Genomic DNA, 17019 nt, shown 5'->3' with positions numbered 1-17019 from the left:
AACCCTTTGACCCTGTCACAAACCCTTCTTTGGCCCTTGGACCGCCCCTAACTGCCCGCCAGCTCTTGCGTCTGGCACGAAACCCCGAAGCTCCTGAATCCAACTCCGGGAATAAGTCTCCTTCCCTTGCCTCAACCGATGACGAAACCGACAATGAGGAGGTTGCCAACAAGCCTCAAGCATACTTCACTACCTTCCCCGATGACACTGGAGACGAGGCCATGGCCTTTTTCCCGGACGCTTACACAGGTACTCCATCACCTCACCATTGTATATACCAGTTTAGTTTTCATTTAACTTTCTTTCCGGTATCTCTTCTTCTCTTGGACACACAGAGACTGTGTGATTCAAGTGTAGGGGGGGGGGGGGTACCAAGTATTTAATCATCTTAAAGTGTTTTATGACATGCATTGTAGATACATATTTGCATAGAAAATCCAAAAAATTTGAATTTTTAAAAAAAGAAAAAAAAACAACAAAAAGAAGCATGTAGTTGCATTTTTAAAGATTGAGTCTAGAGCATACATCTATTTGCATAGAAAATTCAAAAAAAAAAATTAGATGTCTAAAATCATATAGGTTGCATTCATTTGCATAGGGAACTAGGATTGAAATACCTTGTAAAGAACACATGTCTAGAACTCAATCTAACATCCTAGCCAAACATATCAAGTAGGTTAAGCATCTCTTGAAAAAGCTTGTAAGCTTCGAGCCTTGAAAACTCTTCTTGAAACTTGTTGTTTGTTTGATGATTGGCATTGTTCTTGAAACCAGCTCCAACTTGAATCTAGACTTGAATGAACTTAATCTTTCTTGCATATGGGCACTTGCATACTTAGTCATGGATCTCATACACATTTGGGTTATCTTATTCCATTTTACCACTCTTTGTTAACCCAAATGGCACTTCATACCCTTGAACCCTAGCCATTCTTTTGAGACCAAACATTGATTTGCATGAGTGAGGCCTCTTTTGATAGCTTGTAATGTGCAAAATCTTGAGAGTATTGGAGGCGACATAGATTTGTTCTCATCTCTTTCTAGCATAGGAACCTCATTTGAGCTAGCATCTAGGATGGTGAGTGGGTTTATGTGTTCTAAAGGTTTAATGTCTTGGGTTTGGGATGTGCAAAAGTTGAGAAAGATGACCCTAGGGACCAAAAGAAAGAAAGCTCTAGATTATGTCATTTGAGGCCTTTCCCCCATAAAAAAAAAAAGAAAAAGAAAAGAAAAAGAAAAAGAAAGTCTCAATAAGATAGTGGGGAAAGGAAAAGAAAAAAGAGTTAGAGCTAAGAAGTGAAAAGAAGGTCCCTAGTTGGTTGAGTCAAAATAAAAATAGAGTTGTTCATTGGGTGAGTGATGTAAGTGGGTGTTATTGTTAATTTTGGTGTTGGGTGATGTAATATGAGGATAGAACTTGGGATCACTTGAGAAAAGGGTAGAATAATGAGAATGGATCTATGTATGCATGAATTGCTTCTAGTCTTAGATAAATTTTGCATAATGATCAAGCTCCTTGTTCTTGAGTGATAACCACCTTGAAATGATGCATTTAAACCCTCCTCTCATTCATATTAGACAATTTGCTTCCCTAGCCAAATGACTGAGATCATGTGCCCATTTGTAAGGCTTCACCTTGTGTTTGTGTGTGTGAATGAATGTGAGAGCTGGCTAAGGAACTTGTTGGTTGGATGACAATGTGCCTTGTGTAGAGATAAAAGAGTCTTGATAGGCCTTGAGAAACTAGAGTGCACTAAGAGAGTTGCTCATGCTATTTGCTATGTTTTCCTTAGGATGTTAGGTTGATGGTTAGAAAGTGCCCTTTTGGGTTATGAGTTCTCATTTCCAAACCTCTCTCCCTTTTGCTTTTGAAAGTTTACTTGTGGACAAGTAAAGGACTAGTGTGGGGGAGTTGATATCTTGGACATTTGCATTGTTTTAACTCTTCATTCTTGCATGTTTTGATCATTTAGATTAGGGATTATGTATTTTAGTTTCTTTTTTGCATTGCATAAGTCTTTATCAGGTGTTGGAGTGTCCATTGGAGTTCTTGGAGATACTTGTAAGCATTTGGGATCAAAAAGGGAGTGGAAAATGTTGTTTGAGCGAGCAGAGCACCGGAGCGGGTTACGGGAGCGACCTACGACACCCGCTCCAGACGAAACAAAGACAGTGCGACCTCTTGCACCGAGGTGAGGCACCCGCTCTGAGTTCAACCCGCGCGATATTTGAAGACGTGAAGATGGCATTTAGAGCGACGTCCCGCAGCGGGGTGACTAACCCGCTCCATATGTGGAGCGACCTGGCGGAGCAACGTCATGAACCCGCGCGCGATTTGAAGACGTGAAGCAAACATATTGGAGCGACGTTCCGGAGCGAGGTGACTAACCCGCTCCAGATGGAGAGCGACCTGGCGGAGCGACCTATTGTACCCGCGGCGTGAATTTTCTTCTGATCGAAAATTTATGTTTTATTTGGGCCTTTCAGGTTGTTGACTGGGCCCATTAGGTTTTAGAAGTCATATAAATACTCTCTAAACCTAATGTTAGGATCTTATCTTGTTTTCGATCTAATCAAAAAGCCACCTTAGGTGAAAGATCTAATCTTGATCAATTTCTCTTATGTTTACTTGATTGCTTTGATCATTAATCATGTTTAGACTTAGATCAATTAATGATCTAGTGTTTACCATGATAATGAGTGAGTAGTCATCTTTGGTTCATGGGTTAGGATGATTAGGATGATCAAGTGATGATCTAGAATGTTTAGAGTAGATTAATATGTTTACTTGCTTGATTGAGTGATCTTAATGCTAAGCTAGAGTTGGTCATTCTAGTTTAGAACTCTAGACATTTCATTACCCGGAAGGTGTTCGATGAAATGTCTGAGCCAACTCAACATGCTCTTAGCTTACCCTACCAAAGGGATTTGATGTTAGGGGAGTAAGGAAAGTTGAATGATCCATTCTTAATGATTGCTTGATTGACACAAACCAAAGGAATTTGATGTTTGATCATGAGAGTAAATGAGCTTTTATCTTGGAAGAGATGCTTAGAATTGATATCTAGACTTAGGGGAATGTGTTGATTGAAATCTTGTCATTTTAGATTAAATCTTAGTCATCTGAAATCAAAATCATGTGCCTATGATTCTTCCTTTATCTATTTGATTGAAAGTTGTTTGTTAGTTGTTCTTGAAACTTATTAGTTTGATTGAATAACCTCATTTTATTGATTGCATTTAGCTTAATTGAAAACATGAATTCTCTTTGATTCAAAACTCTTAGAAATGAATTGACATCTTAATTATTATAATGATTTGATTATTGGACCCTTTAAAAAGTCTATTTCAAAGTCTACGAAGACTTGAATAAGAAGCTCAATGTCTTAAATTTAGAGGTTCATGAAGAACTTGCCGTTGGAAAATTATCAGGAAACTTTATATACGGATGACGGCTTCACTTCTCGATAAAGCGTTAGAAAATTGGAAGGAAAAATTGTCAGTCCTTACAGGATGGGTTGGATGTTGCACCATTCAATTTTTGAATAGATTTTGACAAATGAAATCTTTGGAACAGTGTCCGTCGTTAATTGTAAATTATCAATGACTGATTGGTTTTGGAACAAGGAGGGAAGATTGTCAGTGTTCTCATGCGGGCAACTATAACCATGACATCAAACTGATGCTGAAATTATTCCAAATATGATGTTTTGGTATCGTATCATATTTTATTTTTTCTGTAATTATAATACTAAAATTTACACCAAAATTATTATTTTATATAACTTAATTTTAATTTAACAATTTGAATACCTTAAATAGTTTTAACTGATATATAATCATTTTACTACATTTAAATTATATATATGTTTGTTAAAATCTTGCAATTTATGTTTCTATAAAAATATTTAGTTTCAATTAAAAGTTATTTTATTAAAAATAAAAAATACAAAAATATGTAGGGTATCATATTTTGTTAAGTATGATATATATAATAAGATTAACCATTTTAATACTTTAATCATTTGTGATTGATAATAATTATTTCTTTCAGTTAAATTTTATATTTGTTTGTTAAAATTTTGTAATATGTATTTCTTTGTGATATTAGTTACAATATAAGTTTAAATTATAAAATATAAACAAAAGTATGTAGGATAAAATTAAAACATAATAAAATGTATATTTTAACATTTAGTAAGATGAATAGTGTTATATCAAATTTGGTGTTTACTTGGAGATGACTTATTACCCACCGAAATATATATGAACCGTTTCCATGGAAATGAACCGTCCATTGATAGGAAACTGGATGTCTTCGTGTGCCATGCGCAGACATAATAACTTATTAAAAATATTCTATCAGAGCTACTGGTCGAGCTGTTTCTGCTGTAATATGATTTATCGTCGAAAAAGCAATCGAATGTTGGGCAACGTCAATTAGATTGGTTATCAGTCAAGAGCATTTGGCTCAAACGCACAAAATGCACATCGGAAAACAAAGTCAAGAACTTCAACAACCAATGGAATACTCTCCCAGTGACACCTAAAATAATCCCACAGGAGTCACGGATCAAACTCATACAAGGGCCAATAATCAAACACCCTGAGAGTTCACTTTCACTGAATCAAACCAATAATCCACGTCATGAGCTTATATACGGTTGATGGAGATATGAGAAGTTGAAGTGGATTCCATCTGTTGTCTTTTCTAACTTGAGGAGGGCGGCAATGGACGATGATAGTGGAGGAATGTGGGTGATGCGAGAGATTTGTTTGGTGTTGGGCTGATACTATATATTATTGGGTCTGATGTTTATGTTTGGGCCACTTAGTGGTTGAAATATATTCAACAGTTGGGGGGGGGGGGGTGACGTCTGGGAAATTTTTCGGGTTATGGAATTGGCATGTCTCTATTTGAAAATTGAAAAAGATGTTCAATGCTGGTTTTAAAAATAGTGTGGTTTTACTAATGAGATGGGTACAAATGATTGGCTGATTATTAATCAAAAGTAGCAGTCTTTAAAGTGCACGGATTAGATCCTTCTTATATAAAAGAGACAAGAGGTTCATTGTATTTCGCAATATTAGAATTGTGACTAATTTTATTGATAAACGATGATTTTACCGATTTCTGACTTCGATTTTAAAGCTTTTGGTGCTTATCAAGTCTTTTCAGGTATAAACACGTTGGAAGAGAGGTTTTTGTATAAAGAGGAAAGATCAAAGCAAAACATGCAAAAATGTATGTTTTAGAGTTGACCAATGGATCCTTACCCATATCGAGTGATCGCATGAACAACATGAACAAGCTGAATGCTCGATCGATCGAAATGAACATAATGAAGAAAACTGCTCGATCACACATGGTCGATCGATAGCAACAGAACAGATCGATAGCAACGGAACAGATCGGTCGCTCTTGTGTAAGGACCATTTCTGCGCGAGGAAAAATGGATTTTTTGTCGTTTTCTAAGTTTTTGTTTGATTTTCACCTAAAAATTCATGCATGAAATTTTTTGACCTATATGTCATTGTTTAGGTCAAACCTTTTACTCTTTTTTCATTACTCTGAAAATTTGTTAGCTTCGGGAAACAATAAACGTACTATGCTTTGTAGAAGCTTTCTAAACCACATTTTTACTGATTTTATGAGACTATGTGATGTATGTAATTGGTGAGAGGGTCTAGACAGTAACAGATATGTGATACCGAGTTGTGCATAAAGGAATATGGTGATTGTGGGCGCACGGGCAAAGGGATCTAAAAAGACGTATGCAGGTATTCGTGTTAATTTGTTGTCAGGTATTAGTCAGTCATTGTTCTGCATCAAGCCATATAGTTGCTTATGCGGTGAGGCTGGTATATAAATATTTCATTGAGTAATTCATTTGCTCACTTCTTATTTTCTGTCCCTTTGTGTGCAGGACCAGAAATAAAATTAATGGATATGATAGGGCTGATATATTTAAACAAAAGAAAACCTAACAAGACATGCTGGTTTATCTTATGGCGTAGATATATATCTTTAAATATATGTTCTCTGGCTTGCTGAATGGTAGGTCTTTGGTTCAGACGGCGCGATGAGTGGTATGTGTCAGACAGTGTCTCCAAGTGGCGCGTGTAGGTCTTCGGTTCAGACGGCACGAGGAGTGGTATGTGTTTTGGTGTTGTCTCTCTGATTTTTATGCTCCAGTCTTTGTGTTCGATTATCCCACGGCTTTCTCTGGTGTTTGAACCCTTCCTGGAGTTGCGCTCTCTTAGGGTCGGGTTTTTGGTTCCGGTTCTTATTTGCTCGAAGGCATTGGTATCTCACGGTGTTCTTCACTTGGTTGTCAGAAAATCCTCCTTTTGTTTTAAGAGGTAGAATGCGCGGGTGTATGTGGAGTTTTGTATGTCTGCGGAGGTGTATTTGGTGACTTGGTGTCTTCCATGCATCCCAGTATTGGAGTTGTGGTATTGCTTCTTCGATAAGAAGTCCATTTTTGTGACTGTAGGTACCTATTCAACACCATTCAAGGCGGCTCTCTTCTCAATTCGGGTTTCTCTTTCTTGGCGGTTGATCCTCTACTGTTAATGTATGGATTTCTACGATCATATGCTCTACTAAGAGCGTATCAGAACAGAGAAAATGCAAAGATAGAGGAGAAATGGGTTGCTCTGCTCCCAACAAGATTAATCACGATTGAGTAGCGAAAAAGAAGTTGGGCACGGGGTTGTTCACAAGCAATCCGACTCTCTTGTCTCTCCGAAGCTTCGCTGCAAGATTAATGGTTGTACCATCTTTTGTTTCAAGCTTGTCGTTGTATATTGTTCTGATGTCCATTTTGGGTTGAAAATTAATAAATATAAATATTTACCAAAAACATTAATTATACTATTTTCTTTGTATTTACATTGGAATCCACATAAGATATTTTAAACACTTTAAAATATTTTGATATTTTTTTATCATTTTACACCTAAAATGCTTATATAGTTAAGACACATTTTTCATATACACCAAATAATTGATTAAAACTAATGACATTTGTAATTATAAAATTTAAATAATATATATCGTATCATCTCTGTTCGAAAACTCGCCCGCGTAACCGCTTAATCAGCCGCGTCAGCAGTGATCAGAGCTTAACTGTGGCGAGGTGGAGCAAATCGGAGCTTTTAGGCGGAGGACCAAGTTTTTGCCGTGTTACCCGTGTAACAGTGAAATATGCCGTCGTCAATCCAACTCGTTTGATGAAGATCTATAAAATCTAAACTAAAATGACTAAATAAATGATAAAATAAGTGAAAAAATCTGGGAAAATGGTGGAAGCAGCCATTTTTGAGCTTGAGAAAAAGTAGGTTAAAAGAAAGGAGACGACAACAGAATTACCAATTTGCCCCTCATTTAAAAACAATAGAAAATAAACCAAAACTTGCAAAGATACGTTTTGAACCCGGGGTTATTGCAACATAAACAAGTCACCTACCATATGAGCCAAGACAACTTATTGAACATAGTTGACACATATAATATTTATAGATATATATATACACATAAAAGCCTAGAAACTAGGTCCCGATTAATCCCTGCTTAATCTCTGATTTTTCATTAACTCGCTAGGTCCATATGGACCTCCCAACTAACGCTTAGCGTAGTTCCGAATAAGGATTTTATGTAAACCAATAATTTTATAAATTAATAAAATATTATAGTTTTAATATTATTAATTTATAGAGTATATAGTTAAAAGAAACAAAGCTCAAGCACATTTGATGTTCAAAAACAAAAGGAATAAAGAAATCAATGATTTCTCTCTCCTACCTTATCCTCTGCGTGCGACCTAAAAACCCAGATCTGCTCCGGCGTGACTGGCGCGTACGGCCGTCGGATGCTCCTCTCTCCTTTACCTTGGTTTGTCTTTGCTTCACGATCATTACCCCTCTCCCATCGCTTTGTTTTCGGTCTCTGGCCAGCGAGTCTCCGTCGTTAAGGAGCCGTGCGCGTGGTTTTCGGCGACGGTGGAGATCCGGCTTGTTCTGGAGTCGAGACGCGGTGTCGTGCAGAGGTTATGGTCGTTGGAGTCGGCTCTTATCGGCTGAGAGAGAGAGAGAGAGAGGTCGTGTTTCCCCTCTAGACTTTCTTTCGAGACCTTCAAGCTCGTGATGGTGAGTTGGCTCGCCGTTCGGTTAGGTAGTGGCTCCATTGCTACTATTGTCTGGTGTGGTCTGTGGTTTTCTCCGAATGGATCGGGAACCCTTACGGTGTCGTTGGGGTTCGCCTCCATCTACGGTGGAATCAAAGACAGCTCTAAGGCTGTTATGTTTCAGAGGCGAGTCGAGGTTGGGTGCGGTGTTGGTTGTACCCGGTCTCTTCAGTCGTCCATGGCTGACTATGGCTCGTGTTGGTGTGTCGAGTGGAGTCCTACACAGTCTTCTATGGCTGTATCAAGCTCTCCTTGGCGCTTCACTTGTCTTTCCGGCTTCATCAACTCGTCACCAGTTCGAGTCCTTCACTAGTTTTGTGGCCGCTTCTCTATTGGAGTCGAGCTCTTGTGCTTTCTTTTTTTGGTTTACTCTTGACACGAGTGACTTGTTTACGAGGCACATTCTCCGTTCCTTCGGTTCTTGAAGGCGGCAAGAGGCATCACGAATTTGTCATTCGGTGGCGGTGTCTCTCTTGGGTTTAGCTACCATCCCAGTGCCGGTGAAGGGTCGCTTGATTCGTCATTGGTAGTGTAGCTGACTGATATGTGTGCAAGTCGTTAGAGTTCTCTTGGATTGGTGTGTGGTTTGGCGGTCAGGCCTATTTGTTGTACAAGTTACGTGGCGACAGTAGCAAGCTTCTGTTCGATTGGGAAGTGGTTTCAAGCGCTATGTGACGTTGTGTACAACTCGGATTTGGTAGCGTCTGCAAAGTTCATGGTATGTATTTGAAAACCTTCCCCTACTTGTCGTTTGGAGCTTCATTTTTAGAGATGGTTGCAAGTTTGGTGGAGTTCTTTGGGAACTAGGTACTCCTGAAACGACACGAGAAGTCCCGGCATCCGAGGCAAGGAGGTGAACCTCACCTTCTAGTGATTATCGTTAACGGCAAATAACGGTTACCAACTCTGAAAAATTACGAAGACAGATTAGTGAAACGTGCCGGGTTGAGTGGTGGGCGAAGCTAGTTATTGTAATAGTTTGACTTTCGAAGTTTTGTACAAAATCAGCTTGTAACCGGATCTGAAATCTCCGTTTATACGGGTAGAATTAATATATAAATATTTTTTTAAAAAAAAGAACAAAGAAATCAAAATAAATGTGGTTTGCGTCAGCGGTACAATTATAATACCATGGAGAAGAGAGAGAGAGGGAGAGAGTAAAACGGTGGCAATGCATTTAAGACAAAGATCATCATTGCGAAAGTACGTCATCATTGTAAAATGTCATTAGTTTTAATCTTTAGAAATATATACTACAGTTTTGACTACGTCTTTCAAGTCAGTAGCATTTGATAAATTCTGTGTGATGTGATATGAGCGAAAAGCAAAGCAGCTTCCCTGCTCTCATTGTTGATCTCTGTCATCTTAACTTTTAATTTAGTGCCACAAAATCACATCTTTGAAAAACTAACTAAACTTATATTTTGTGAAACATTTGATGTTTTGCACTTTATTTTAAGTTGAAATATTGATTTATAATTTTTTATTAATTTATTTTATTTAAACATTAATATATACAAATATAGTGATATAATTTTGATGGGAACAAATTAAACTTTAAACTAAAAACAAATCTAATTTTGTGTCTTCCTTAATATGTGTAGAACGTAAAACATCATTTTAAATACAGAAAGAATAATAAATGTTTCTAGAAAAGTAAGTAACATCCAATTTTTTTTTTAAATGAGTAACATCCAATTTTTAAAAAAAATTAAAAAGCAAAATTCAATGTACGTCCTATCAAATGTATTTCAGTTTCATATCACAAATGAATTTGATGAGAAACGAAAAAAAAATGGATCATACGACAAATTGCAAATATTGATCTTCTTGTAAGCATGTTCATAATTCACTCATTCACTGATATATTACAAATGTGAAACTATATCTTTATCAAATCATCTGACGATATACAAATATTGCAATATAAATTATAAATATAACTTCATGAATTACAATGTAAATTCAAAATTTAACAAAAATGTAAAATTCAAAATTCAAAGAAAATCGATGAACAAAGTCTTAAAAAAAACAAACAAAAAATAAAAAACAAAAAAAAAGTAAGAGAAGGTAATAAATGGGAGATGATGATCTCTCCATCTTAAATGACATATCCTTAGCCATCTGTCACACACAAATGTATAAATATTGAATGCAAAGCCAAGAAAATAAATAAAAAGGATTAAACAGTAAATGGAATAGGCTCATATCTCAACCACCACTATTCATTTGCCTTTTTGTCGATATTTTTGTCCTCTTCCATTTCGTCTCTTTGCCTTTCTTCTTTTGGGAAACCCTTATTGCTTAACAGTCTCCCGTCCTCCCCTAACTATTTTTGAGCTTTTGCATTTACTCACTCTCTATCTCTATCTCTATCTCACTCTCTCTCTTCTCAAAAATAACTCATCCATTACCTTATGATACTATTAATCTATATACATATGTTCATTACATGCATCACCCTTTATACACCTTAACTATCTCGTTTGCCGAGTTAGGGTGATGAAACCGAGGACGGGTTGTTCGTTCATCATATTTAAATGCCTCGTTAGGCCAACTACATGTAGATCCATATATGACGGTTTTTACGTAGTAAGTTTGGAATTAGTAAATTACTCTTTAGATGAATAGATATGTTATTAATCATGTCAGAATTGCATTAGCAGTTTGTTACACTAACAAAAAAAGGATGCAAGTCTTAGTTATAGGCTTTAGTTTTTATAGCTAAAGAAAACCGTCATCTAAATAGAAAGGAAATGGAATATTAAATAACATATAACATGAGTAATTGATTATGAACTAAGAAACGGTTCAAAAGTCCGGCTTGTAATTTTCTCAGATCAAAACCCAATAATACATGTGAAGATATTTCTCCGAAAAAATAACACTCCAACAAAATGATGATCACGTATGTATATAGTTAAAATTATCTATATCATCATCTTGCAATTACTTAGTTTGAATTATGCAGCATATAATACGTATATATATATGACTAAACAGTTCAATCGTTTTCTGAAAGTACTGCACCCAGTTTTGTATTTTTCGAAATTTAAATCTTAAAAATGAATCGTATATACATAAGAAAGATACCCTATGGGCTATGGGTGAACATTGTCTCTCATATTATGTGGGGGTCGCTGTTATGTTGAGAGAGAGATATATGTATAGAGAGAATAATTAAATTGCTGTGAATGAAGAGGAGAACTTGTGTGTATTATTAGGTCGACCAACTAGTCTTTATATACATATGGTAATGACGGTCTAAGTACTGGATCGACATGAGATCGTACTTATCCTTAACTAGATAATTACTAGCAATACGTAAGATAAACACCAACTATAATGTAGATAAACACAAGAGTAGATAAGCGCCAGTATGATCCTGCGGATGAGCTTGGCCCATCTTGCTACACGGGCTGATAAATGGGTCGATCACTAAATGGTTTATAACACTCCCCCTTGATCGACACATCCGGTCAAGGTTCATTCATGCTTTGGATGTTGCCTCATTAAAACCTCTCTTGACAAACCCAAAACCCAATGTGGTAAAAGGGAAAACAAGACAGGAAAAAGAGTACAACACATGAACTCCTCCTGATGAATGCATCACTGTAGTAGACGCATTCCCATCTGGTATCCGAGTCTTCTTGAATGTTGAAGTTGCTTATGACTTGGTGAAGATGATCAGCTGGATTCTCCTTGAATGAACTTGTAAGTCTTGGACGTTGGTATGTCTTTTGGAACTCCATTAAGATGTGGTCAGGATGTACATCTTTGCTGCTGATCACTCCATGTCTTGGTTGAACTGATGGTGCTTCAAACGGTGCTCGGATGGACTTTATAATCTGCAATAAAACTTTACTTGCGGGTCCTTTTTCATGTCCCATGGATTCTCTTTGGTTATATGGCTTTCCCAAAACGTGGACATTCAATATATATTGAGTCATAGACCCAGAACACATACGAACAACTTTACTTCATATCTTTCGTTCATTCGGACTTATATCTCTTCGTATGTGCCAATGGCTTTATCCATTGTAACCAATCATTCTTTATTTTCTTTTGTCGATCCATGTTGAGCTATAGACCTTGTCTATATTCGTTCATAATCATGAGTGTCTAAGGTCATACCATCAATAATTATTTGCTGCAATGAAACTCATCACACAATGAATTCGCAGTCATACACTCATGTCCTTTGTACATGGTTAACGATCTTTTCTTGCTTTAGCAATGCTTATAATCATTAAGCCACGACCAGACATCCTTCTGGTCACTATCCTGGTTTATGGTTCTCACTTAGGCGTGCTGACTTAATCATACACACACACGGCTATGATTTTTCTACAGACTTTCCATATGTAAAACATAGCCTGTTTAATCAATCGATAACTTGTATCATTGAACCTTTGAACCATTAAACCTTTTTCTCTCAGTTGGTCTTTATTATGATCACAAGGAATTATAATATTTTCTGTATGGACTGACTGCACTAAGTAAATACTTAGTCTTTCATATTACTTACAGCTGCTGTATATTACAATCCATAAACAACTTAGGAATAAAGCTTGTTCTATGAGAATTTATTTCTCATATTTCTATGGTACGTTGATACCTTTATCCAGTGATCCATTTGCTGCTTACTACACCATTATTTCTTTAGTAAATATCCAGACAAAATCAAACTTGATTTTCTGTAGTAGCATCCACCATATAGGAGCATATCTCTTTATAAATTGTTCATTGGTCCTTGTGAGTATCCTTGTGTAATCAAGCTATACTTGAACGTTATTTAGAAGGAACATGGACACACTATACCATGTGGTCATGTCCTTTAATCTCACGGAATTTCTTATCTCACAAGATCCATTCACTGGTTTCTTTCTTAGATGGCTTTTCTGTATGTACATGGTTACTACGCCCATCTGTCTTATAATTACTTTGAATTCTTTGAACACCCCACGTCCCTATATAGGTTTTATGAGTACTCTACGTGGGTTCATGATCCTCAGGTTATATCCTTCAAATCCCAAGTACTACAATCTTTTATGAGCTCTTATGTATGTAAATACATCTTTGGTGTTAACACTCTTTATCTTTAGTTTCATACTGTTCCAGACATGATCTAATTAGATTTTGAGATCTTATTATCCAAGACCTTTATACCTTGCAGTTTGGCGTCCCAAACTACATGGTCTGGTACCTTAGATGTGTGGTTGCGCAACCTTATTTCTCTGTCTGAACTGGTTTCTCTTATGAACTCGGATTTGTACGATTCTGAGCACCTTTCATTACTTTCCGAGGTTCCTTATTATTTGGAACTTATTTGTCTATCTCTAATAGACATTGTAGCAACTTGATTGTGTCTCTTAGACATCAAATTCGTGGTGCTTAAGCTGGTATGACATAGTCATTTTTTCTTTTCGGGTCAGTGTGTCTGGCATATATTTCTGCTAGCTTTTATATCTTTTGATCATATTCTTTTAGAACGTCTAGATCATAATCTTTGGTCTGAGGATCTTGCCAAGACAACTATGGTTGATACCATTATATTTCTCTTTTACTCTTTACTCTTTATCAGCCTGATAACTTTCTCCTTTCAAAGTTGGATAATCAGATTACTATCTTTTGTAATCTGTGTTCTTGGCCACTTGATTAAATCATCCATGTTTGGCACAAGATACATTATAGTTTCGTGGAGGAAGTCTTATTTATCTAATATATATTCCCAATCCTCATCTGAGGTTCCATCTTAAATGGCACACATATATGTGGTGGAATATTCGTATTTTCTTAAGATGGTTTGTGTATATGTCTGGTTTATGACCCTTAATCATTCAGAGGTGGGAATGTCTATGCTTACATGTATGGCCTGATGTAAATCAATATTTATATACATAATGTCCTTAAGCTTTAGGCTGGACGTGGGTGATGTACCATTAGTGAGAGCTTTAAAGCTTTCCAGCCGTGTATATTATGGTTGTAAACCATGGAATCCGAATTTATGATATGATCATGGACTGTGGGTTTTAGTCCTCTCTCCCCCTCATGAACAAACTCATAATTTCGTAGTGCTTAGGACAGTGGAGCCTTAATTATTTTAGTGATTTTCCCTTTTGTGTACTTATAACACATTGTGAGATTTTATGGGATCACTTTTGTGCCTTAATTAATTTTTCATCATGTTTTGGATCAAGATGGCTAATCTGGTCATGCCATAAGTGTTTATTTCGTGGTGAACCATACTGGTTACCATGGCTTTATGCCTCTTTCATACTGATCCTTAGCATAGAATAAATTAGTAGAAAATATTGGTATAGGCATTAATTGATTTCTTTATAACTCAATGGGTCTGAATAATGTCGTGTCTTTTGCCATTGTCAATACCAATTAATTGATTTCAAGTGATTGTAGGAAGGTAAAGTTGAACCTATACAATCAAAATGAAGTTAAATCTATGCGAGAAATCAATCTATCAGTGAACTGACTCATTAGTCTACACCCAACAATTGATTTTATGTGATTGCAGGAAGGTAAAGTTAAACCTATACAATCAAGGTAAAGTTAAACCATGCATGAAATCAACTATCAGTGGACTGATTATCCTTTTATTAAGGTTTTATTTGTTATTTAATCAAGAATCATCAAGCAAGACCAAGCAAGATAATATATAAAAACAAAATCGTGAATCATCAAGTAGGTCAAAAGCAAATCACAAAATCATAGACTTAAAATAAAATTATCATGTCGAGATCTTTCTTTTAGTCAATGTATAAGCCGGCCTCACAATCTATATTACTCCACACGGCTTTCTTGGATTCATCCTGATCCAATGCCTCAGGATATCTCATCTCACTGTTTTGTTCCTCAATGCATCTTTTCTGAAGTTTCTCAAATCTGTCAATGGTATCTTTAATTTTCTGCTTTCTTTGCTCAGTTGCCAATAGGTATGACAATAGGTCATTATAGGTTGTGAAACCTTTAGCTGTATATGATAGCAACCGATCCTTTGGATTGAATGTGGAATATGTTTTATACAGTAGATCATTATCTGTAACCACTTCATCACATAGTTCAAGACTATGGGCGATTTTCATTAGAGCAGAATCGTATTCTTCCACGGATTTAAAATCCTGGAACCTGAGTATCTTCCAATCATTCATGGCCTTTCGCCATAATTCCATTGAGTATATGGATTTTAGTTTTATCCAAAGATCATAAGGATCCTCAATACTTTCGTACTTATTTCTCAGTTCCTCAGTGAGATGATAGCGCATAATTGTTATGGCTCTATGCTTTTCACTTTCAACTTCATCATTTCTTTCAATGATACATTTCCTGAGTCCTCTAGACTTCAGGGCAATTGAAGTGTTCATTTTCCATTCTGGATAATTATCTCCAGAGATATCTAGGGCAGCATAATCCGAAGGCTCAAATCTCGACATCTGAAATCATTAATAAATTCATGATTTAAAATTCTTGCAACCAATTCAAATAATTAGTGCATATGATTTCATAAGTCTATCTATAATACTTTAGGCTACACGGCTCATGTTTTGTGATGCTTAGGCCTTACGGCTTTAATCTCAATCAAGGGCACAAGGCCGCATGTATGAACCAATGCATTATGCCTCACGGCCATTCAGTATGATTGATAACAAAAACACAATGCCACACGATCCATATCAATCAAATAATCTAGCAACCTAACTCTCATTCAATATGTAAATTCTTTAAATCAATCTTTCAGGTTTTAAGTAATGAGAGATTTAAGGTTTCAAGGCCTTTAGGAATATCAATCAAGATTAAGGGTTTCAAGGCCTTAAGGATTTCGAATCTTGAGATTAGATCTATTAATCAATTTATCAATCCTAACATCTCAGATCATCAATCATCAAACAAAGACATTTTAAAACCGATTTAAACTTTTAGGGTTTCAGTTTGAGTGATTTAGATTCGAATTTAAACAATCTTATCAATAGCTCTAGGTGATCAAACAATCAAAGTTTAAATCAAACAATTTAAAACCGATTTTCCAAAATTAGGGTTTTTAGGAGATTTCGAAAAACTTTGATCTTTGATCAAGGGGATTTGATTTGAGATTCAAAATCATTAAGACTTTGATTTTAATTGATCAATGGATCAATCTCGAATTATGGTTTAGGGGATCGGACTTATTCGAGCTCCGATTTACTCTTTAGGGTTTGATCTATTTTCCCTATGGCTTTCATCTTTAGAGTTCTGATTTTAGGGTTTCAATCTTTACAAAACAACCATGTTCAATTCATGTTCTCAGAATTAGGATTACCTTTGTTTTGCAGATTGTAGAAACCGGACCACCAAGATGAACCTCGAACGGATGCGAGCTGGCTGCTTCGGGATCGCGAGCTGAGAGGATGCGATCGGGTTAGGTTTGTTAGGTCGCGATCGCCTTGGTTGTCTCTCGCGAACAGGTTGAGGCTGATCGTCGGATCGAGCTGAGGTAGTGACGGGAACGCGAGACGGGATTGAGTTCAAGGGTTCGTCTGAGCTGAGATCGGGATGAAGCTGAGACGGTAATGCTTGTTGGAACGGAATCAAGAACGAATTAGGGTTCTTCGGGATTAGGGTTCCAAAAGACCAAGGCGGCGCCGTCTATTGTTTCTACGAGTGTGGGCGCGTCTGAGATCGGATTGACGAACGGTTTTCGCTGATAGATTTGTCTTGTCCAGAGCTTCAATTTGATATGTGGCTCGTCGTCTGGTTCCTCGGGGTTTGAGAGATAGATTGATTTTAAGTTACGCCTGGATTAGGGTTTATGTGTGACGGATTTTAGGTTAGGTTTTGT

Source organism: Brassica napus, chromosome C2 (genome assembly GCF_020379485.1).
Source record: "Brassica napus cultivar Da-Ae chromosome C2, Da-Ae, whole genome shotgun sequence".
NCBI classification, from domain to species: domain Eukaryota; kingdom Viridiplantae; phylum Streptophyta; class Magnoliopsida; order Brassicales; family Brassicaceae; genus Brassica; species Brassica napus.
This window is presented reverse-complemented; position numbering follows the sequence as displayed.